General features: G+C 35.5%; 1 protein-coding gene across 2 annotated transcripts in view; it reads left to right on the plus strand.

Moving 5' to 3' along the window:
* Nucleotides 1-25,339, plus strand: part of DIAPH2 (diaphanous related formin 2) — a 5,354,951-nt gene that overhangs the window by 1,893,541 nt on the left and 3,436,071 nt on the right. The window lies entirely within an intron of this gene.

Raw genomic sequence — 25,339 nt, forward strand, 5'->3', positions numbered from 1 at the left:
GAGGTGTGGATGGACAAGCAAGAAGTGCTGTGCTTGAAGTGTCATGCAGGGATTCTGACTTTATCAGGCCATTTCTTTTGCATGGACCATTTTTATACCTTCTTATACTGCTTAAACATTTCTTACCCATGATATTTTTTATTTACATTTTTTTAAATGCATTTATTTGTTAACAAGGCAAGTGATGAGGTCCAGCTCTGATCCCTTAAAGTCATGTAAAGTCATGACCTGGGGAGTGGGCCACAAAGACAAATGTGCACTGTTGCGCACGTGCACACACACACACACACACACACACACACACACACACACACACACACACACACACACACGAGTCTATGTCAAGTGCTTGACCTGTAAAAGCATGACAGACAAATGTTCAACTCAAAAAAAAAAAAAAAAAAAATACAGCAAAAAGAAAAAAAAAATTGTGGGTGGGCATGCCCCTCTGTACCACACCTTTTATCTCAAGAAATCTGGGCAAAACCTAAAATAATGGGTGGACAAAGGGTCAAAAATATGGACATATTTTAAGTATTGCTCTTATAAACTTAGAAAATTATTAGGATAACAGAACTTGTGTTAACATGCATTTTCTGAAGGACATGATGTCTGAAACTCAAATATATGCCATTGTTAGAAACTTCAATACTTTTATGAAGAACAGACTAAAAATATGAGGCAAAAATCTGGACAGTTGAGGGGCAGTGTACACCCCCTGCTACTTGTATATACCAAATCCAAGATCACACTATAGTGGAGAAAGGGCAAATTTCTGGTTCCCATTCTACTGCGATCTTGCAGAGTCAACTAATGGCAGTGTTCAAGAAGTGGATTTTCAACTAACTTAAGGAAATTCACACACACACACACACACACACACACACACACACATACACATACACATACATATACATATACATATACATATACATATACATATACATATGTGTGTATGTGTCTGTGTGTATATCTGTATGGGTCTACCTGAAAACGAAGAAAGTGCAGAACGCCAATGACGAGAACGCCGAAACCGGAAGATCGACAATGGAGAAGACCGACAGTTGAGAATCCCGATGCTGAGAACACCGACATGTTAAGGTAAGTGTGCAACAGGGACGGACGTTAGGGTCAGGGTGTGGGTAAGGTAAGTGTATGATGGTGACGGATGTTAGGGTAGGGTGTGGGTCAGTTAAGTGTGTGATAGTGACGGACTTTAGGTTTAGGAGCAGATTAAGTGAGTTAAGGTTAGGGTGTAGGTAAGGTAAGTGTGCGATAGTGATGGAGCTTAGGGTTAGGGTTTGGGTTAAGGTTAGTGCATAGATACTTGTGTATGTAAGGTTTAGTGTAGGTTTGTAAGGTTTTTGTTGTGCTTGTGTTGTGTGTGTGTTTTTCGGGAAAGGTATTTGTTTTGTTGATTGTCGGGCATGTGAAGTTTCGTGTTGTTGAACTTTCTTTTTTGTCATTTTTTTGTGTCGGTTATTTCGTTGATGGTGTTTTGGCGTGTCAGTGTTATCACGTAAACCCATCTGTATACATGTGTGTGTGTGTGGTCTCTCTGAAAATGGTTCAGTCTGCATTTGTTGACCTGTGGATAGAGTCACTTTCACTGACCACTCAGTTCAGCAAAGCACAGCAGTGAGGCACAGGAAAACGTATTTATCCCAAAAAAAGGGAACAAATGAAGTAGATTCATGTATTAAGTTTAGAAATTAATAAAGCATATCTATTTAAGAGTTTTCAGGGTATAAATCAACAGTTTTGACCTTTTCCAGTTTAAACTTGTGCCTGTTTTTTCCTTAAGTTATAATTAGTCTTGTATCTGCATTTCAACTTATGAGAGGCATGAAATATAAATGTTTTAACATGACATCTCTGCTGAATACGGGCAAGAAATCGACAGGACGTAACAGTTTATCTTCAAAGTGTTTTTCAGTGGCAAATGTGCTACTAGTTTATAGGTAAGTACTAGGTTAATGATCTCTTGGGCTTTTTTAAGCTTTGCCATCATGCATACCAAATCTCTGAGAAGTTCTGGTACTCTTAGTAGTCTAAGCAGGGGGCTGAGAGATTAAACATTTACAAGCAGGGGCCTAAGAGATGAACAATTTACAATTTGCCTGTGTCCATTAAAGAAATAGGTGCCAAACCAGGGATGGCTTTCCGGCTCCCCATCCAGTTGACCAATTTACATCTGAATTGAGTTTGGTTGGAGCTTTGCTTCAGATGGATGGGAGAGACTGTTCCAGAGAATGGGTAGTGTCTGGGTTACATACCTGTCTTTCCAGTAAGTCCTATCCCTATCACAGGCAATGTTCAAGAATTTCGAATGTGTAATTCAAGGGTTATATGCAGTGGGCCCATCAGAGTGGGGTCCGACAATGCCTTGTATTTCAGGCATAAATCTCCTCTCAACAGCCTGTAGGAGACTGAATACAAGGACAGGGCTTGGTATTAGTAAATAGCATTAGCAGGTCTGTGCTGAGCCTTGCTAATTCTCATATTTGAAGACAAACTAAAGGTAACTTTGGTTATTTCTCCTGCTCCCCAAGGCTGCTGTTGTACTACTAGAAGTAGAGGATAACCATTGTGGTATTGAATCTCATTTGCACAAGGAAAGAGGCGGAAGTACTTCCTTGTTTCCCATAGACTTTTATCTCCACATAAACTGCTTCAGAACTACGAGCTGAGGCAGGGACTGAAGCAGGAGCTCGGTGGATAAACTTATTAAAAAAAAGACAATATCACTGGTAAAATGGATATAAAAAGGTAACACCTTTTTTAAAGAAATATTAGAAAGCATTCAGAAGGAAAGATAACACTCTTCAAGAGACTACTGCAGGAAGCATTTAAACACACGTGTACTATTTTATCCCTTTCACTCCTTAAAGTGTATAAAACGTGTACTTATCAGTGCTGAATGTTGGCTTTGTCTGGGTTATCCCTGCAGCAGTGCTGGTTAAAGCTTTGTTGTCTTAACTTTCACCCACATACACGTACCTCCCACAAATGTAGTTTGCTTGTTTTCATAATGTTTAAATTAAGCTAATTTTTAAGTATTCTGTGTGGAGCATGGGAGGAGAGTTAAGTGGTGCTGTGAAGGAGTGGTCATGACCAAGTTTATATAAGAGAAGCCAGACGTCTTTGTCACCCTATCCAAATACTGAATTTTTTTTTTGGTTGTTTTGTTTTTTTAGTTTGTTTTTTTTGAGGAGGGTTTTGTGTTTTCTTGAGATTTGTACGAATTGATGTTTCACAGTACTTCCCTTGTTCTACTTATTTATGTAAGTTACGGTTGTTTAACTGTATGTTAGTGCTGATTCAGACAGAACCCTTTAAGACCTCCTCTACGTACATATTAAGATTAACACTGTACCTTTACCCTGAGCATTAGCTTACATACTTGTGAGAAAGAATTGTATTACCAGACCTTGGTGTACACTTTTACAGGACTGTTGCACAGAATGCTGAATGTAACAGCTGTACAGTTAAAATGTTTGGCATCCTTAAATTTGTGTACAACATAACAAGAATTATATGGATTAGAATTACACTAGGTACACATATGTAGTACAGCAGTTCAGAAATAATATATGCATCTTTGAATTATGTATTGTAGTCAAAATAAGTTTATAAAAGGTTTGTGAACATTCATAGCAGTCAGAAGATGCCTAGACATGTTTGACACTTTTATTAGTAGTTATAGCCCAATGGGCATTGTTTGCAAAAACAGAGGTATTCATATTGTGTAAGCACCAGTGTTTTTAAATTAGAAATCAATTTTGGAGCTAAGCATTTTATTGGAGTTTTTGACAATTTCTGTTGACCATGCACAAGACAAACCATGTTGCCTAAAAAGAAAAAACTGTACTTAAATGCTTTGGTATTCATGCAGGATTTTACTCATCAAATAAGCACCTGGGAAGACTGAACTCATTGTCATTTATATTAACTGGTACATCATTTGATTGAGGACACTAATCCGTGGTTGGTACCAATGCTGAATCAGTTTGGCCTCATTATGTAACATTTTCAGGTAGAGCTTTCCTTTTGGGTATGTTCAGTCATCCTGAAACAAGTTTGTATTTTCATAGATTGTTACTAGGCTAAAGACCACTAGGGCCTTTACAAGCCTAGCCCCTCACCCCAAACCATTTGGGCCACAAGTATCATAGACGTCTATATGGGGAGCATGTTAGCAGGGAAGTAACTAAGGATTTGTGAGGGGTGTTAGGATAATATTTTTCTTATTGACGGTCTCTGTCCATAAGGGACATGGAGACCATTCTGGAGGTAAATTTCTGATTTCCCATCCAGTTGTCAAGGTTTGGTTTTAATAGGGTCAGCGATGAACTCTGTTTTACATGGAGGGGGGAGCCTATTCCATAGCGCAGTAGTCCTATGGGACACATCTGTCTCTCCAGCATGTTCTACTTAAGTCACAATTGAAGTTCAGATCCTTGGATCTAGTGTTTCTGGTGGTGGTTATGCGCATGTACAACAGATCCTTTAGGGCTATATCTGAGGAGGACCTGGAAGCCAAGCAAAGATCCTCTCTCAGCAGCCTGTAGGACACTGAATACAGAGACAGAGCCTTTTGGTGATGAGTAGGACACTGAATTCATAGTCTGCTTTTTTCTGGTGAGGAAATCCTTGTGGCATCCCAACTGTTACAAGTGTCTGGTTAGATGCATTCCAAAAGGAGCACTGTATTAAATGATAGGTCTAATTGGGGCCTAGTATAGTGATCCTATAACTTCAGTGGACCTGGATGCCATACCTTTACCTATAAGTTGAGAAACCTAGAATGTTTTTATTATTATTTTATTAGTTTTAGGTATGTGTTGGTCAAAGGCAAGACTGCTGTCTCTGCATATGTTCTCAGATCCCTTACTATTAGGTTGACTCTTAACAGTTTCTTATTGGTGGCGTGCCAAAGGGCATTATAATGTAGTTTTTGGCATTGAGTTTTAGACCATGGCTTTGCCACCAGTCATTTGTCTGTGTTAAACCTTCTTGAATGATGCTAATGTCTTGAGGGGGATTCTATAATAGCTCTCAATGTACAGTCATCTGTGAATCTGGTGAACTTGAGGCCTTGAACTTTAACCTGTACTTCTAAGAAGTAGATACCAAACAGAAACAGGTCCAGCACAGAGCCCTGGGGTATTCCACTGGTGACTAGTCTCTTGGCAGAGGTGGTGTCCTGACTTCTTGGTTTCTGTATGTTTGCCAGCTGGCAATCAAGCAAGTTATGTAGGGATTTATGCCTAGCTCAGAGAACTTGTCAACAGTGCCTGTGAGAGGTATTTTTATCAAATACTGTGGCTAGGTTAGGATAATGCAGCATGCACTGTTTTACTCTTATCTATTACCTTGGGCACCCTCTCAAAAAAAAAACTCTATCAGGTTAAGTAGGCTTGGCCTTCCCTTAAAGCCAAATTGGATAAGTCCAGTGTCTGTAGGTTACCAATGTCCTCGATTATTATTTCCATGATAATTCATTTGATGGCTTTGCATATTAGTTTTGTTCCTCTGATGGGTCTGTAGTTCCCTGGGTCTGTTGATGGTCCTCTCTTGTGGAGTGGAATAACTGTTTGGTCCTCCATTCACTTGGATTCTAGTCCATTACAGGGCTGTAGCTGAAGAGTGCCTTAATTGGTCCTGATAGGTAGAGTTTTAGATTGTTCAGGAGGCAACAGGGGAAGTTGTCGGGTCCCCTGGAGACTGTATTCTTGGCTTAGTGAGTGCTGCCAGCACCTGGTCCCTGCTAATAATTAGGGGAAGTATATTAAAGGAGATTGCTATGCAGCCTTGATCAGTGAAGGTGCTACCATTCACCATAGGTGCAACTAAAAGAGAGAGGTGGGAATGGCTCACCTTACAGATGTGCTTGCTTTAGTATTTAAATGCTCATGTTCTTCCCTCCATTGCCACTATTTTCTGCTCTGTGGGTTTACATGGTATGCAGGTAAATTTTGTGAGTGTGTCTGTGTTATCTTTTAATTAAAAAGTGCATTATTGTGCATTCAGTGAGCTGTCTATTCACATGAAAATGTGCATCTGAATGTAGTTTTGTAGGGGATTCATAGGTGGTCACCAGGCTTGCAGTCCAGGAGACAGTTGAGGATCCTAGCTCATATTCCCTGTTTCCCTAGAATACTGTCCGGTCGCTCAAAGTCACACAGTAGGCAAATGAGGGCTGATGGAATCGAACCCTATACCGCAGAAATTACAGGTCAGAGCCTTAACCCTCTGTGTCAGCTGCCATGCCATTCAGATATTGACTGCTTTTATTCTGTATACAAATGTGGCAAGTGATGCAGAATCTGTTAGTAGGGTAAAGCCCTTCATGCATTTTATGCACATATTTTTTTCAAGAGTAGAATTTTGATCTAGGTTAGCTTTAAAAATCCAATGTCTTTGTAAACAGTCTCGCTGTTGAAGGCAGGACAGAACAGTTGCAGAGAAAAATAATTAAAAAAATAAGATTAACTTCTATGTAATGTTCCGAAGCGACTCTTAAATGATTTGTATGCTTTATGTAATTAGTATTTTGTGTCCTTGATGAGAAAAACATGACATTCAGTTTGCAGAAACTACCAAGCACAGGTTATATGTTGTATGTGCTGCAGTCTAGAAACTGCAGATATTTTAAGTATTGTACCTTCACAAAACAAAAGCAACTAGTTTCGTCTGAGCCAAATAGAGACAACAAGCTCACACCTTCCCTCCCACACACAGCTGCATTCTTGGTCAGGTAGAAAATCTTTCCTTATTGAAGCACCACAGTGGTAGTTGGTATGTACATCAGAGTAAAGGCCAAGAAAAAAAAAGCTTGCGAGTGTGGGGTCATGGCTAAAATGGTCTTCAACGGAAAATCACATCGTAAATTTTTTTCGTTTGTTTTAGTAACTCAGATCTTGTTATTAATAAAGGAATTCATTCTGCCTACAGTTAATTAAATTAATGTCGAAGGGCATGCTGACATTAACGAATATGCACTTCATGCTCCTGTGAAGTGCTTTTTTATTATAAACCAAAATATAAAATTGTGTCTGCATTAAAGCTTGTCAAATTATTTGATTTAAGATTTGTGTGATGCAATCTAGTACCTTATCTCTGTGACACCGTGCGTAATAGTGCCTGTCAAAACAGTCTCAGTTTATTTACTGGTAGAAACGAAAGAGAATGTATCCATAAATTATGAACAGCTTAATACTTGGAGCATATGATTGCCGGAGTGGAACAGTCGACCAGTGCAGGTTCTGGAGAGCCTTGTTACTATACCGGCAGTGAGATGTACCAGTTATTAGTCAGGCTGTGGAAGCCTACATAAGATGTACAGTCTATTGCAGACACCCAAATGTTACAGCAGTGAAGTGATAAATGCATCTTTAGCTTTAGAGACTGTTACCTTTCAAGTATCCACTGAAAAGGTGGAAGTGATCAGAAAAGGAGACTTGGTAGGCAGTGCTGTATTTTTAACAAAACCTTAAATGGCAGAACAGAGTGATATCATCAGTGGTACTTATTCAAATGACATGTTTTTGCTACCTTATAGCAAACTCATTGTAGTCCTGCAATTTTTTTAATTTTAGGCAAATTGCCTGTTTGCTCAGTGTTTTGTCAAAGTTGGATTTATTTACCTGTTGTTTTTTGTCATTTATTAAAAAAAAAAAAAAAATTAAACTATTGTTGGTTATGTAACGGTTAATTCTTCAGTTGTTTGTGTTTGCAACTTTTGCTGCAGTATTTTATGCAGGATGGTTTTATTGCAGTAGGTTTTTCACTTGCCATGTGATAGTTTGTCAACAGTTTTTTTGCTTTTGAAAATGACTATGGAATTTCTGGATGTAGTTTAACTGATCTGTGTTTGGTATGTATGAGATTGAGCTTGGATGGTAAAAGTTTACTTTCTGTCTGTCTTGAAAACATAATTTGACTAGCTTTTTCATTAGTAGCAATGGATGGTTTCCAGACATAGTATCTCACTTTATTTCATAAAGATAAGTCGTATGAAAGCTAAACATAATGAGTTTATGATCTGGAGTTCGGTAAATGAAAGCATAACCATACAGTTGTAGTGTTAGTTACTGGCAGAGATAGGGACATTGCAGTTAAAATTTCACCAGATAAATTTGCTATGTCCTTGAGAGAGGAAAAAGACTGGATTTGTGAGGCATAGTTCAATTTTGATAGGACCGCGGTGGTGGTTCTGCGGTAGCGTTGCCTCATAATAAGACGCTGTCTGGTTCAATTCTCAGAGCATCTTCTGCGTGGAGACGTGCGTGAATGGGCGTACCTTCGTTGAAGGTTGTGCGTCAGGGCTGGTAACTCTGCATGTAAAAATCAAGTACCAATCATTAGCCGACTGGAGTTCCGCTGTGGCGACCCCTAACCGGGAAAAGCCGAAAGACACAACAAAAAGTCCAATTTTGATAGGATTTTTGGAAACAGTTTGTTGCAGATTAATTGAATAAAGATATGGCTGGATGCATACGTATAATGTAGTTCTCCCATATGCAGCACTTGCTTTTAAGCTGTTAGGTACTGCATACTTATATGTAAAAAATAAATAAATAAGCAGATGGTATTAACAACGTGCACTGATCTTACTTTCGCCTCAGTGAAGTCAGCCCTAAAGCACATTTGGAGAACAGACAGCCATGGCAGTGGTCATTAGCATAAATTGAGTAACAACATGCATCTCAGAGCAAAAATGAAGTAGAGAAAACAAAAGAAATCAGGGAGAGTGACATTAGCAGGTATAGCTCTATTAGATGGGTATGACAGGATTCCTAATGTGTTGCTTGTCAGAGCACCTTTCACTAAGCTGAAGAATCTGCAAACAGAGGTAATATAAGTTAAAATAACAGAGAAAAGCAAAATATCTGAAGGTATAAAAGAACACTGCGTTGCCTTATTTACCAAAGAGCTGGTTCATTTTGATCAGGTGCAATTGATGCTGCATGCATTTACACTGTTTGTGGGGGAAAATGGTTAAATACTGCTGATGCACTGCATCAAACTGAGGTGTAACTTCAGAAGCATGCAAGTAGAAAATATTCACATTAACACAGGAACTGATCCTATTCAGCCCTCTGACGCACATATGGAGCATGACACACATCTGATTGAGGCATTGTCATTTGAATTAACCAAACAAGATGAGATATGGAGCTGGAAAGGTAATATTCTTGAAAATATTGATAATGTTGGCTAAAGGTGCATTTCTGCTTGATCCTCACTGGTGACATAGAGGGATAAATCCATGAATACAGACCAGATGATCCAAGTTTAATTAGCGGCAAGGGTACATGACTGCTGAGTCAGGGAGGGTGGGTATGCCTATCTGGGGGGAGGGCATATTGGGTGGAGTTCTCACTGAGCTCTTGCTGAGGCTGCAGCCTCTAAGACCAATCACCAGGCTGGGCGCGTAAGGGGGCTACTAGGTGGGCTGCTATAAAAAAACAAGTGTGGTTGCACCCACCCTACTGTAAAGACTCAGGGTGGGTGTACCCCAAGGCCATTCTTCATTGTTTATACATTTAAACTGTGGACATCAGCTTGCTGCCATGAGTGTTAGGGTTAGTGATAGCTTACCAGCTGCCACATATATGACTTCTCCCAGTACTATGTCTTTTGCCCCTGGGAATCCTCACTCTCCAGGCATTCCAAATGTGCAGCAGAAAGGTCAACTTCCAGAGTAGTTGAAGGTCCATTCAGCATTAAGTTTAATTACATGCAATGACCTGAGGTTGTACAGGACATGGCAACCCAGAGAACAGCCTGCTTAATCTTAGTTCTTCCATGTACGGGAGAAGATTCCCTTCCAAAGGGGGACCCAGCCACAATACCAAAAAAGCTGCAAGCATAGAGCATTGAACCAGTTCAGGGAAGTGGGAGGGCAGCGGTCCACTGCATTTATTTTCCCTTTACATTTTAGACTAATGTGAAAAACAGAGATGCTGTAAAAATAATTAATAAATAAATAACAGATTCTTGAAGATTTGGACCCCCCCCCAAAAAAAAAATATATGTTGAGAGCCCATCATTTGCAGCTTAACTCATGGATAGTCAATCAGAAACAGTCCTAGAAAAATTTATCTTGAAAATCTGAGCCACAGATCTGAAGAAGTACGTATTGTCATATGTGGAAAGTAACTTTCAACAGGTATCATTTTGAAAAAAGGACCAAGTTTATGGCCTTTCTTGGTGGTGTATGCTTATATTGTAATAGCTATGATGTTATACTTAATGTATGAGGATTGTGTTAATGGGTTGAAACTGGTGGGGGGTTGCAGAGACTGGGGAAAGAAACCCTAATCCATCTCTGATTCTGGTGTCCTGAAATAAACTCTGACTGCACAGTAACAAGTGTGTGTGTGTGTGTGTGTGTGTGTGTGTGTGAATGAGCATGTTTCTTTTGTTGCCCTTCAACAACACTAAGGACAAATCTTTTGTCAGAGCATTTATTTATTTATTTATTGCATTTGTTTACGGGAAAGTCAGCATACCATTAAAAAAGTGAAATTAAACCAGTATAAAAAAAATTCTTCCATTACATGATCACATCAGGAAGTCTGAGTGAAATTGGGCCACGTTTGGTGAGTGTAGCTTAGAACAATTCTTTATCTTTCTAAATCGTATAAAATAAAACCGATTAAGAATTTAAAAATCACATTCATTTCTAAAAGATAATATGCCATCTTCTGGCATGTTTGCATGATTAAGCTTGAACATGATATTAAATAGAGAATAAAGTGAACACTGGTAGATGGAGTGGAAATACAGTAAGGACAAGTTATGGGTCCCAAGTGAGGCTCCAGTTATTTAGAGTACTTAGAGTTGAAATGGTTTTGCAATAGCTCAGCTCTGTGCATAGAGGTATAAAGCCTTGACTGTGATCCAGACAACCTAAGTTTGAATACTGGCTTGGACAGGCGAAGAACTGAGCAGGGGATGGCATGAGTTAGCAGCAAGTACTGTCCTGACTACTGGGAGCAAGTGGAATGGTGATCCAGTGTCTGTTTAACCAGGGACATCAGCTTGGCCTAAGCAACCCTTGGTTGTAGCCCTCATTAGCATTTGAGTGTAGGAAGCCCTTGCTATGATGCTAGTGCCCCCTTTAACCACTGGACTGAGCTGGGTTTATGGCCTTACTTGGAAATGCCCTGTTTTCCTCATTAGCTGTGATCTATGTCACAGATACCTCATTGGTTGACTGGTTGATAGTTCCCTCCAATCAGCTCCTACCTCTGCAGTGGAGGACTCCCCTGTGTCTGGGGCTCAAGAGCAGTAAGAACGTTGATAGTTTTTCCCTCCATGCTTCCTGACCATCAGGGAAAAGTAATTGTGCAGTATTTTATTAAATGTTCAATTAAATGTTACATTAGGAAAAGAGAAAACTTTCAAATGATGTGATATGGTGGTTGGAATTTTCACTCTGACCTGTTAGGAAGCATTTGCATGGAACAACCAGGGGCCATGTTGTTGAGGGTATAATCATTCTACAGTGTTGCCAAACTGTTGGACATTTTCACTGTTTACTGCAGACTTGTATTACTAAAGTAACAACAGCACTGCCACTGTTCTTCAACACTACCCCTATGCTTCTTAAGGTGAGTTGTGATAAACTGTGGAAATCATAACTCTTCACTTCTACATGATTTCGTATTTTTGGTCTTTTCCTCATAACATTTCTAGTATTTATTATAGCTAATCATTGAGGATCTAGGATGCTGAATAGTGACAAACCTTTGAGTTTTAGACTTCATATCCTTCAGAAAAAGCATGCCAAGGTAACATTGGTGCTCTAGCAACTTTTGAAGTATGCAAAGGCACTATTTTAAATAAGTCCCTCATTTTGACCCTTTCTCCATCCTTTTTTTTTTTTTTTTTCATGATTAAGAGGTTGAGAGAAGTCTGTTTCATATGATCAGAACTGAAAAGATCAAATCTCCAAATGTCAAACTCTTTCCACCGAAGCCAGTATATATTTTTTTGGTTGGGTGTTTGCCTTTTCCTCACTGTGGAGCAATCTTGAAGTTGGTGTGTGTATATAATGTGTGTGTGTGTGTGTATATATGTATAAATATATATATATATATATATATATATATATATATATATATATATATATATGTATATATATATTATTGTGTACGTAATGTGGATATATATATATATATATATATATATATATATATATATATATATTATAGTACATTATCTATAAATAAATATATATAAAAAGGCAGGGTTGGGGTGGTTGCAGGGAAGCATGCCCCTGCAAAAACACTGTTTTCCATGATACCAACTTCCAGAGGAGAAGCTGGTTTGACATTCTAAGATTTATCTTTTCTGTTTCAATCATATCGTCTTTCAATCATATGAAATGGATCCATTGAGAGCTATCCATGGGATTATAGTGACATTTTCTTAGAAAGTTTGATTGTGTAGGCTTCCCACACCCACACTGCTTGGTAGTTGTATGTATACAGTGTGATATTTTAAGGATTCCTCTACACTGTAGTTGGGGTTGTCCCTAAAAGCTGTCTCAGACATTATGCAAGCAGCAGTTCAGAAGGCCCAACAAAAATGATTACATCTGCCACATATTCATAAATTATGATGATCTGCACATCTGACAATGAGGAAGACATGTTTTTAATTGCAAGTATTACATATCACAGTGTATCAGAAGCAGTGACAGCTGTGTAGCATATCTCCAGGTACTGCAGTGCTAAATGGTTAGCACTAATGTTTCAGGGTTCTTGGTTTTCTTTTTTTTTTTCCCCCATAGCTGGGACTGTTTGTGGATAGAGTTTGCATGCTATCTCTGTGTCTGCATGTGTTTTGTGTTTCACTACAAACTGCTGTTTCCTCTCACTTCTCAAAACAGATGCATCGCTGATCCTGTAAATTATCTATAGGTGTGCATATGTCTGTATGCGCATTCTGCTATAGATGGACATTTTGTCCAGGATTAGTTCAATGTTGTATGTTTCTGCTTGCAGGCATTGGCGGCTTTGTATTGGTAACGTACCTTACAGGATACGCAGTAGCAAGTCCCACCCAGCGTCCAACAATCTGTGAAAGTTAAGTAATATTCATACTGATGGCGACATGAATATTCATTGTCTGTTTGTAGTTTTTCCTTTTCCTCGAGGTAGTGCAATCTCAGATTTGGTATATTTGTGGGGAGTGTGGAGGGCATCACCCCCCACATGAGGGGTGCAGAGGGGGTGCCTCCCTGCAAAAGTAAAGGAAAAAAAAATACTTGCACACTGAAATATTAATGGTTGTCAATCACACATCTTTTCCATACCACAATATACCCATTTCATACGTCAATCACTGAAGATATATGCAAAGTACATTTCTAATACAAAGCCGGCATTGGTTCTAGCTTCTTGGCAACTGCTAATACATTAAACAGGTACCAGAGAATAAATGATTGATATAATTAAATAATTATCTTGCAAAGTTAAATCTGTATGTGAAATTTTAATTTATTTTCGTTTTCTGGCCATTGTATTTTCTTTGTTGCTGTTTTGTTCTTTTTGTTGTATTATTTAAATTTCTAGGTGAAGTCTAGAGTGTTCTGTGATGAATTTAACTTTGACCACTTGTGCCTATAAAGTGTTAGAAGGTTTGTGTGAAACATTTGTAGGTAGTAACTTTTGCATGTTGTATGAATAGATAGCACATATGGAATACTTTACCTAAATGAACCATTTGCCCCTGGTCAGCAATGATATAATGGTGTTCACGAAACCGTGCAAAAAATGTTAACGTTTTGAGAAGTAAACATATTTTTCAGCTGCTGCAATTTTTTTTCTTTTTATATTCACACTTTCCATAGAAATGCCATTTAATTTTTAATGTGCTTCAAAGGGGTGTGTGGGGATCTGATTTGTTTTGTATAGTTTAACTTCCAGGCAGCATTGTAGTGGTGACCAGCGCTACAAGAAAGTAAGCTGAGAAAGACTTTTGCAACTTAGTTGCAGAGTTGCTAGGATGATTGTTCTAGAAACTGATTTGTCATGCTTAGTCCATCAGCAGGTGTTGACATAAATGCCTACATTAATTGGGAGAGGGACGTCACTCTTCAGAATTTTTGGCAGTACACCCAAGATGTGGTTCTGTAAAATGGCATGTAAATATACTGAATTGTTACCCAAGATCCTCGATTCCAGATGTCGCTGCTCCATGGGCTTGTTTCAGTAGAATGTGCTTCCGTAAAAGGATTGTTGTTGTTTTCTTTCTCTCTTGCCATTCCTTCATAACAAAGTGATAGGGACTTGTACAGTTTTAAAGTAATTATTGTACATTTGCCCACATGCATGGAGTAGCATCATTTTCTGAAATGTTTTTCTGTAAACATTCCATCCCTCTTGTTTCATATCATATGCTGAAAGCACACTTGCATCTCTGAAGTATTCATTACATAACTGCATTTCCATTATCTTAATAAAAATACAGGAGTATGTCATCTAAAGTGTGTACCCTTGAAGTGAGGCATAATGGTTATATTTAAAAGTGCAAAACTCATCAAACCTTTGGCTGATTAAAATATATTTTTGGTTACATTCAGTAGTGTAAATGGTTGCTATTAAGTGCAGGAACTCTAGTATGAGCAAATTTAAAAAAGCACCTGATAAAAAGGATTGGTGCTAAAAATTTCAGAAGCAAGTCATAAAAGAAACATAGTATGTGCCATTAAATAATGCTTACATTCATGTTACTTTGCATAGAAATGACTAAACTAAGCCAAGAACTTCAGAAATTGATATTAATTTAAATCTTTCATTTTAAACTACTATTAGTAAGAAGGCATAGAAACTGGGGTCCTGTTTTAAAACCAGGTGGAACTCCATTCCTGTGCGTTTCTGTTCACTTTCATCAGCAGTTCTATCTTGGTCCAACCTTATATATTTTTTTTATAAAGGATTTGTTGGCTATGTCGGCTTATGTGGAGAGTAGATTCATTTGGATCAGTGTCCTAGGAGTTTTTTGTTGGTTTGTTTTCAGTTGAATGAAAAGTAGCTAATGAAGAACAAATAGTGTTATTCAAGGTGGACAAGCATTTCTACACCCCATGGGTATACACCCCCCCCATATCCTCCATAATTACACATGCCAGTGCCACAGTTACTAACAGTAGGGAAAAGTGGAAAAAAGTACATGTGGACTGTAGAACTAAGTTCATGTTTGAAATGATAGAAATCCAACCAAAAGCGCTCACTTAAACTGTATGTATCAGAGTGCAGAACAGCCAGAATAAGGACATTTGTTTGTCAGCACTGTTTAAACAAGCTTCGGTATGTGACAATTTCATTGCACGTGTTTTTCCTGGGTGTACATTTACAAAATAGTGTTAAACATTCAAGGGATTACAGGTTTTAGAACTTGCTATTGGGGTTCACTTCCATTTGTGGAACACTGGAGTATTTTTTCTTATACACTTTATCACTTATAGTACAGAAATATACATGGAATAAAGGCGGAGGCCCAAGCAGATACCACCTAAGTGCATGTAATTCTTTAGGGATCACTTTAGGGTGAGTCAGCTGACCACTTAGTTGTAGTTCTCCTTTAAATGCATGTTGTTCAGGGGCGGACAGCATGTATTTGATTCATTCTGCACAGAGACATAATGATTGTATTTTCCTTGAGTTTGACAGTCCTTTATAACATGGACAAAGAAGTGAGCAAAGTGCATATCTTTGCAGGATACTGCTCCATTTCCTTTACATTTTGTATAGAACATTCTAGAGGTTATTATATAGTTTGTTATAGCCCCTCTTTGGACCCCATACATCACAATCTCAAGTTGAAGAAATACGGAAAAAGTAGGATTTTGGATTCAGGTCCTTATGAAGAATAAGAATCATACTGAATATGATATTTATAAAATAAAGTTTTCGAAGAACAAACCAATATTGGCTTGGAGAGGAGATTTTACCAACAGGAATGACTGCAACTAGGAGTATAGAAAGTAGGCAAGTGGGGGCAGTTGTTGACTGGAGAAAATTGGCAAAGGGACCGAGGTATTGGACGCAAACACCTAGAAAGGCAAAGGCAAGTGTTGGATTACACCAAGTAGAAGCTTGGACTGAAAATTAGAGACTGCCTTTCCCACCAGGGATTGATGAGAGAGTGCAAGAAGAGAAAGGGGTTAGGGGAGTAATCCATGAGAGATGCGAACGTTAAAAAGGGTAATTTATAGGGCATGCAAAATATTGCAGAATAACTCTGAGGAGTTTAAAAAAAGATTGGGAAGAGCCACTGGAAAGGCACTTTCTAAAAGGAGTAATGGGAGGACATCTGTCTAGCTTCCAATGATGCAACAAAGTCCAGAAGGTTTAGAATTTTTGGTTGAAATTATTTGCATAGCTATTCTATACCCGAAGCAGACTTCAGAGAAGTTTTCCTTGAGTAGAGAGAGAGGTAACTGGGAACATCTTTTTTTGGGATTGCAATGAGAGGATAGATTTAATATTTCCCAGCAAAGTAGTTTGTCAAAAAAGTAGGGGGAGCAAATGGTTGTGACTAAGGAAATAATTCTTTTGAGCTGGGACACACAGGGTCTGAGTAGACATACTAAGACCTTATTAACTTCACTGTCCTTGGTTTACAAAGAAGCAATTTTTAGAAAATGGAAATCAAAATCTAAACCAACCGTAAAGTATTCAGTACTATGAAGGAGATGAGTAAGAGCTTTAGAAAAGGGAAGAAGCAAACTACATAGAAATAAGTGGAATTTTTGGGACAAGTACATGTAGAGTAATGTTCAGCAGGATGAGGAGTTAATTGTAACAGAAGGCAGAACTTGAGCAACTTATGTAATCTTGAACTGAATAATTATTAAACAGCAAAGCATATATGTATAAAATGCATGAAATTAACGGCAAATATTTACAATGTTTTTTTCTTAGTAACTGTGTATATACCCATGTCATTGTCCATTGTGTAAAGTTAATAAATGTATTTAAAAATCTACTAGCTCTGAGGTTTTTGTGATTTCAGAGTGTTATATCTAGAAGTGGGATTATTCAGAAAACCTCCCACATCAAGAGTGCAGAGGGTCATAACTTCTAATTCTGTTTTATTACAGATTCAGCAGTTACCAACTGCTATTTCAGCAGTTGGAAAATAGCTGTCCAGTCTCACTTGCCTGTTTCTGTGTATAGGTTCCTTTTGTATCTGTGCCGATGTTTTGCAAGACATTTGACCTAAGCATTAAGTTAGTATTTCTGTTATACAAACATGTCGTGTTCTGCCATATAATTTGCAGTTCTGTATAGCAATCAAAGGTAGACTTAAGAATGAAAGAATTCTACCTCACATCTGTTGCATACACCAAGTGGTCAGCAAGAGACCTGCAAATGAAGGACTAATGTGAGGAATGAACAAAATGCTAACTTTTTTCCCCAAAGGAGAGGGATCGTTACAAAAATCAGAGAATGTTAGAATTCATTTTAAAGCATCAGATTAAGAGAAATCATGTGCTGAGGTTTAGAATATTATTTCTTCATCCTGAATAATCTCTCAATCCTTTCACGTTGTTCTTACACTCAGCACTGCATATTCTTCCACACCTGGACATAGGTATCCACTAAACCTGGACATTAGCTGCAGATGCACACCACTGGCACATCCCCTGCCAGTGACGATCTAGCTTCTTTGAATAGCAGTGTTCTGCCTGAGACATATTAGGCCATGTAGTATTAATGTGTAAAATGTATCCAGCTATGGGCAATGTTAGAAAGGCTGTGTTAGGGACAAGGGTTTTGTAAGCAGGATTTTGAGCCTTAAAGTTTCGTTTTTGTCTGAATGTACACACGCACATGTTTTGTATACAGCGTACATGCTGATAATTCAGCTGCATGTGCTTCGCTTATATTGTTGTAAACGTATAAAGGGAAATTAATAGGGTGACATTCACTTTCATCTATGGCATTTTAAGGTTCTGCTAATCAGGTTCATTCTTTTGTTACCCTGAATAGCTTTAAAATATGATGTGTGTTACTTTATTTTTTTTCCATTCCTGAAGCATCCTTTTGTTGTTGTCTTTGTTAGGAAGGTTACAATGTATTCAATAGTGGGAAGAACAGGATGGGAAATCAAAGATGTTTTATTTAAAAGCAGGCCATTATAAATGCATTAAGTAACAATATAAAACTAAATTTCTGATCTGGTTTTCATGGTGATTACTTATTTAATTGATTTCTTTTGTTATATTATTTTAATTTGTGTTCGCTTTATTTGCTACATATGTGCTTTTTTCATAACTGGCTCTTTTGTAAGCATTTAGCTGCTACTGATTTGTTGCAAGGGCTTATTCTCTGTTATGCTAACTTTGTTTTACTTGGAAATAGATGTAATTAAAGAACATAACTGTAAAGATATGTTACATGTGCAGCACCCTGAATTTTTTTTGTTGAGAAGTACATTATTAAGGAGAATTTGGATAAAGTAATGAGTGTCTGGATGTAAGATGGGTAAAAATTTAAACATAAAGTCTTAATCCTAAAGAAACCTATGGGATTTCTGTCGTGGACTAGACATCATTTTGTTATGGGACTTAGTTTACCAGTTTTGAATGTAAGACGGTTTGTATTTTGCTTCTTTATTCATTTAATATATGATTATATAATATATAATGTATGGTTAATTTATGATTGTGAAAAAGACAGTAAAATATATTGCCTTGGTACAGTACATCTTCCTGTAATGCAGTTCTTCCTCTTACAGTCTATATCAAATACACAACAAGAAATGGACATTTAAGTTCCGCACTAAGTTTTTTTTTGGTTGCTTACTCACGATCTGTAAAAGTCCTATTGTAGTACTGTTGTTTTTCAAACTGAGACTTAATGGAAAAATTGAAAGTAGACTTGGAACCATTAGCATTTTCTGATTAAAACTTGAAGCAGAGAATACCAGACTTGTCAGGGGCTGCAAAAACAATGACTGAAGAAAAAACCCATTGGTACGAATTAAACTGCAGAACTTATTTCAGGAATATATACTGATGGAATGCTGCATTCCAGTGTGAGACTTATTTCTAAATATGCACAAATGAAAATTATAAAAAAAAAAAAAAGTTAATGACAAAAGGCCATTCTAATGGATAGATTAGACAAACGAAGACCAAGCTAAAACCAGTTCACTGACAGTTGTGTTAGTGAAGTCGCAGGTTAATTTTTTTTTTTTTATTTTGTTAAGAAAAGTGGTTATGCTGTGAGTAAGAAATAACAGACACCATGACTCAAGGACAGTGAACACACTGCCTTGAAAGCAGCAACCACTATGACATATTTCAAACACAATATCACCTGATCAAATATTTGACTTCTGGGTCCAAATCTATAGCTGCATGGCACACTGGCCTTTGTAGTGATTGAACTCAGAGGAACCTAACTTCTGCTTTGTTTCCATAGATTCAAATGATAGATAATGCACAGACATTAGGCATTTTCTGAGTGGCAGTATTTGTAATTTTAGTAATGTCTGGACCTTTTGTATATGGTGCCTTATTAAATGTATCTGATGAGGTTTATGCATATTAAACTGAATATAACATTTTTCTGTATCCAAATCTAAGTTTTGATATGCTACTGTGACGCTTCCATTTAGGCTCGTAGGTCATTACTAGGTGTGCCGTCCTTAGAAGACTATTGAAGAGCCTGGACTAATTTCCCAGAGAATGCTCAGAGTCGCACGTTAGGCAAATGCAGGCTGAGAGAATCAGACCCAGGAAACAGCGCATTAACATCTCAAAGCTTCAGTCCTATATACCAACTACCAGACCAATTAAACCCACTGGACACGCAGCCCATTTTCAATGAACAACACAGGAGCAATGTCTGGTTAAAGGCCTTTCTCAGAGTTATGCAGCGAGCAAATGGAAGAAGTGTGAATCAAGTCAAGGAATTGTGCAGGGCCTAGCTCTGACAGCATGTATACAGTGTTAAACCTTTGCTGCAAACTTCAAGGATGTGTTTCCTGTAATTTTGTGCAACATTTATTTATTCAATTTTATTTATTACATTTGTTGATCAGAATAGCTGTGGTGGAGCCATTTTGGGGGGGGGGGGCTGGGAAGCACAGCTCCAAATTTGACAAAAAAGTCAGATTATACATTATAGATAACTATTTGTGAGTAAACAACACTAATGCAAAAAACAGCAAGTTGGTGGGAAGAAAGAGTAGGTAAGAGGTAAGAATAAGTTGTGGGGGGATAAGGAGGGTGTGCGAGTATTGTGATTTATACGAGAGGAGAGAGTGAACAAGGGTGTAGGAGCTTATGGTGAGAGGGCATGATCATATATGAAGGGGTAAATAACAGAACTGAAGGTGAAAATATTTTAGAGACTTGTTACTGTGTGATTTTATTTTGGATTAGCTTCATCTCTATGGTCATGTGGTATGGCGTTCCATAGTTTGGCAATGTAGATATTGAAAAAGGAGTCAACGTAATGATTATTTCATCTAGGTAAATGCAGAAGATTCTGAATTTAGGACAGAAGATTTCAGTTAGGGCTGTATGTAGATACTAGGTTGGTTAAGGATGGGCAGGTATCTGGTTTGTGTGTTATTTTGTGTGTCATTTTCATTTGGTTAGTATCATTCATTACTGGAGTTCTAACCAGTTAATGATTCTGCAAGTGATGTAGTGGTGGGTTTGACCAATTGTGTTAGCTGCAAACTTGGCAATTTTGTTGTATGTCATTTATAATTTGTGAAGATTAATTCAACAGACCACATCTGTATTCGTAGATAATATATAAGTAAAAATACATAAAATAAAGGAAAGAAGTACTATTTTAACAAATAACAGTCAAAGCAATGGGTGAGCTTGGCTGAGTATATGCCTAGATTCCTGTAACTCAGTTAATATGTGCAGGTCATGACTAATCAGACATTCTCTAAGTTACATGTCCAAGTCATATAACTGATAAGTTCTCTAAGAATTTTGAAATCAGTCAAAATATCTCTAGTTTGGTTTGGAACTTTTGTTTATATTACTCCAAAACAGCATGTTGTATTGTGCGCTTGTACGTGGATATTGGGAATACCTCTCATTTTTTTCTTCTTAAGAATGATGGGTAAAAACAATGCATGGAGACAAAGGCCCAGAATCAGGGGCAGTTTCCAAATATTAATCTAACTTACTTAAAATGTTAATAGAACAGCGGGTTTTCCATCAGCTTGCATGTTTTGAGCATTGAGTAGTATGAAACTCTGTGTGGCATCATTGACTGAACATAATCCTCATTATTTTTTCCAAGTCCAAAATCTTGAGGGACAATGTAAAAATAGGCCGCAGACTCAACGACGTTCTGCAGAATGAAGTATAATTGGGAGGTCAGAATTGTTGCCTCTTTTATGGCATCTTTCGACTGTTTACAGTGTACTTTTTCCTTGGTGTCCCCTGTTAAGGAGGTTTATGTGTAAGATAGTCTGGTGCTTTATAACGGTGGACAGCCTTAGAAAGGGGGCAGCCCTGATTGCTTCTGCTTGTGACTCTGCTGCGGTAGCATTTTGCTGCAGTCTAAATTGCACATGCATTTGGTGCTGACTGAATGAATGTCTTTCTGTGACAGTATATGACCGTGTGTAGCAGTTCCTTGTCTTGTAATGAAACTATAATAAAATACAACCAGTCTGTATGACAGTTCTTGAAATCCAAAAACAGATAAAACCCGCATATAATTCAGCCTGAAAATATGCAGTATTATTGTAATGGAAGTTGCAGATTTTTAATAGTGTTCAGGAACATAAAAAGAAATGTGCTACTGTTTGCAAAAGTGATGTGCACAGTCAAAGCTTACCAAAACATTATTTTTGTTGCCTGTAATAAGGTCACTTTGAACATTGAACATTGTTGATTTTACAAGAACTGCTTCGGTTTATGTATAAAAGTTTGTTTCATAAAATATATTACAGTAGAGAGTCGATTATCTGAAACGTCAATTACCCAAATGCAGCTTTACAAAGTTTTCCGGTAGGAAAAATCATAAAGTCTGAATATATATTTGATTCTGCGTGATTTTTGAGCTTGTAGCCTACTTGTGTGTGAAAACTATTCTTTATTGGCCACTGGAATTACTGAATGGTTGAAAGGTGTATTCCCTGCATGATGAAAAACCAAGATTAGCTAGTATGTGTGGATTTATACCGGTTCAATTCTGTTTGATTATCCCACTACCCTAGGTCCCAATTAGTTGGGATAATTGACTTTCTACCGTACTATCATTTATGCAGAGTTTCATCACATAACTGCTCTGTCTGTAAGAGAGCCAAACATTTTCATGAACACTACAGTGATCTCTTGGTTACCCTGAACACAGCAGTCAGCTGTCTGTTTATACATCTTTTGTGATCTTCTTAGTACCATTTTTGTCAAAAAGTACATCAAAGTTATATAGATAGTTTTGCTTCCTCTGAATAGAAAATGTAGGACTTTCTGGCAGGGGTCCTGGAGCAGTTTGAGAGAGAGCTGGGAAAGTCTTCACTTGAAAATCAGCTGATATGGTGGTCCATCGGGAATGAGGCACTCCTGCCTACAAGAGTAGTTAAATGTTTAACTGAGTATTAAGTCATTTCTGAAGAGTGTACTCACAATTCTGCTTCATGAGGGAAAGGATTTTAATCTCTGTGATTTTGATTAAGACAAGCACATTTGCTGTCACTCTAGTTAACCTTTACTGTTTTAACCTGAAAAGAAAACAACTCTCAACTCCTTCATAGAGCACAGCAGTTAATCAGTTATTCTAAGTATGATTTCATGTTTTACATAATGCAAGCTCATCTGTATGCCCATACTGTTGATAGTGTATATATTTTTACTGTGACCCTGGTTCAGGCCTGGTTATCAGTATAGTACTAGAGGGCATTGTTGTTTTATTGTACCTGTTGGATTTATATTTGCTTCAGCACGTGATCTGTACTTAGTTTTATCTTATATGGTCTGATGTCATTTAATGTGTATATTTGTTCATGCATGTGATTTTTGGTAACAACTTCTAGCTATTACTATCAGGCAGATGAACGTATAAAATCCAGTAAGTAGCCTTAAAATGTTGACAGTATTCTATATATTTAATAACACACACACAGCAGTATAGCAATCGCTTCGACCATGACAGCTGACGTTAGCAAATGCTTGTTTTTCTGTATCCTGTTTATAAGTGAAAATAATGTGAAGTCAGTTAAACTACATGCAAGTAAAATGTATGTATACATGTCACTGTGTATAAATATGTCCATATAAGACACACGCACATATATATATATATATATATATATATATATGTGTGTGTGTGTATATATATATATATATATATATATATATATGTGTGTATATATGGTTCTACTGACATGACTGAAAATTTTTTTTTTGTATTTTTTTCCCTTTTTTTTGGGGCCCCCTTTTTGGAAATTTGGGGTTTAGCTAAAGGGTTTTATGTTTTTAAAAAATTTTTTAAACCCCGGGGGCAAAAAATTTTTTTTCCTTTTGGTTTTTTTTTTGGGGATTTTTTTTTTCCCAAAAAAACCCCTTTTTAAAAACCCCCTTTTGGGTTTTTCCCAATTTTAAAATTTTTTTTTTTTTTTTTTTTTTATGTTTTTTTTTTTTTTTTTTTTTTTTTTTTTTTTTTTTTTTTTTTTTTTTTTGGGGGGGGGGGGGGGGGGGGGGGGGGGGGGGGGTTTTTTGAAATTTCTCATTTTTTTTGCGAATTTCTCCAATTGTTTGGAAAATTTTTAAAATTTTTTAATTTATTTTTTCAAAGCATGGGGTTTTTTACCCCTTTTAAAATCAGCAATAAATAAAATGGCTTTGTGAATACTTTTCCAGGTTAAATTTAAAATATTAAAATGTGTTTTGGTGTAATAAAAATTAATTTAAAAAAAATTAAATGTTAATTATTTTAAATTTTAAAAAAATTTTTATAAATTTAAATTTTTTTGATAAAAATTTTATTATTAATTATGTTTATAAAAAAATTAATTTTTAAAACCAACTTAATTATTTATTAATTTATTTTTTCACCCTTTTTATATTTATATTAAATTTTAGTGTGTATTTATATATTAAAATTGTGTTTTTAAAATTTATTATTTGTAAAATATTTTATTTTATTTATATTTATGTATTTAATTATATTTTTATATTATTTAAATTTATATTATATTTTATATAAATATATATTTTTAATTATATTAATAAAAAAAGGTTTTTAATAATATTAAATTGTTGTTTATATAATATGTTTTTTAATAATATAATTTTATAATATTGTTATATTATATAAAAAAATTTGTTTTTTATATTTTGTTGTGTATATATATATATATATTTTTTTTGGTGATATATTTTAATTTTTGTAAAATTATATATAATTTTTAATTATTATTAATTTAATTTATTATTATATATATTAATATTTATAAATATTATAATATTTTTGGGATTATTATAAATAAAATTTATATATTATTATATATTTTTTTGTGTGTATATATATATATATATATATATATATATTATATTATATATATATATATATAAATTTATTATTTTATATATATATTTATATATATATATATTGTTTATTATTTATATATAAATTTTTTTATATATTATATATATTTATATATTTTATATATATATATATGTTTTATATATATATATATATATTTTATTTTTATATATATTATTATATATATATATATTTTGTATATATATATATATATATTTATTATATTTTTATATATATATATATATATTTTTTATATATATATATATATATAATATATTATTATTTGTTATATTTATATATTATATTTATATTTGTTATATGTATATATATTTTATATATATATTGTTTTTTTGTATATATTTTTATATTTTTATATATTATGTGTGTGTTTTTATATTTATGTTTAATTATATATATTTTATTTTATATATATATATATATATATTTTGGTGTGTTATTTTTTATATATATATTGTGTGTTTATATATTTATATTTTTTTTATATATATATTGTGTTTATTATATATTTTTTGTATTTTATATATTTTATATATATATATATATATATTGTGTTATATATATATATATATATATTATTATTTTGTATATATATATATATATATATATTTTGTTTATATATTATTATATATTTATTTTTATATATATTTTTTATATTATATATATTTTATATTATATATATGTGTGTTTTATTATATATATATATATATTTTTGTTTTTTTATTATTATTTTTTATTATATTTTTATTTTTTTTATTATTATA

This window comes from Protopterus annectens, chromosome 15.part0 (assembly GCF_019279795.1).
Source record: "Protopterus annectens isolate FY-2018-M chromosome 15.part0, PAN1.0, whole genome shotgun sequence".
Classification (NCBI taxonomy): Eukaryota; Metazoa; Chordata; order Ceratodontiformes; family Protopteridae; genus Protopterus; species Protopterus annectens.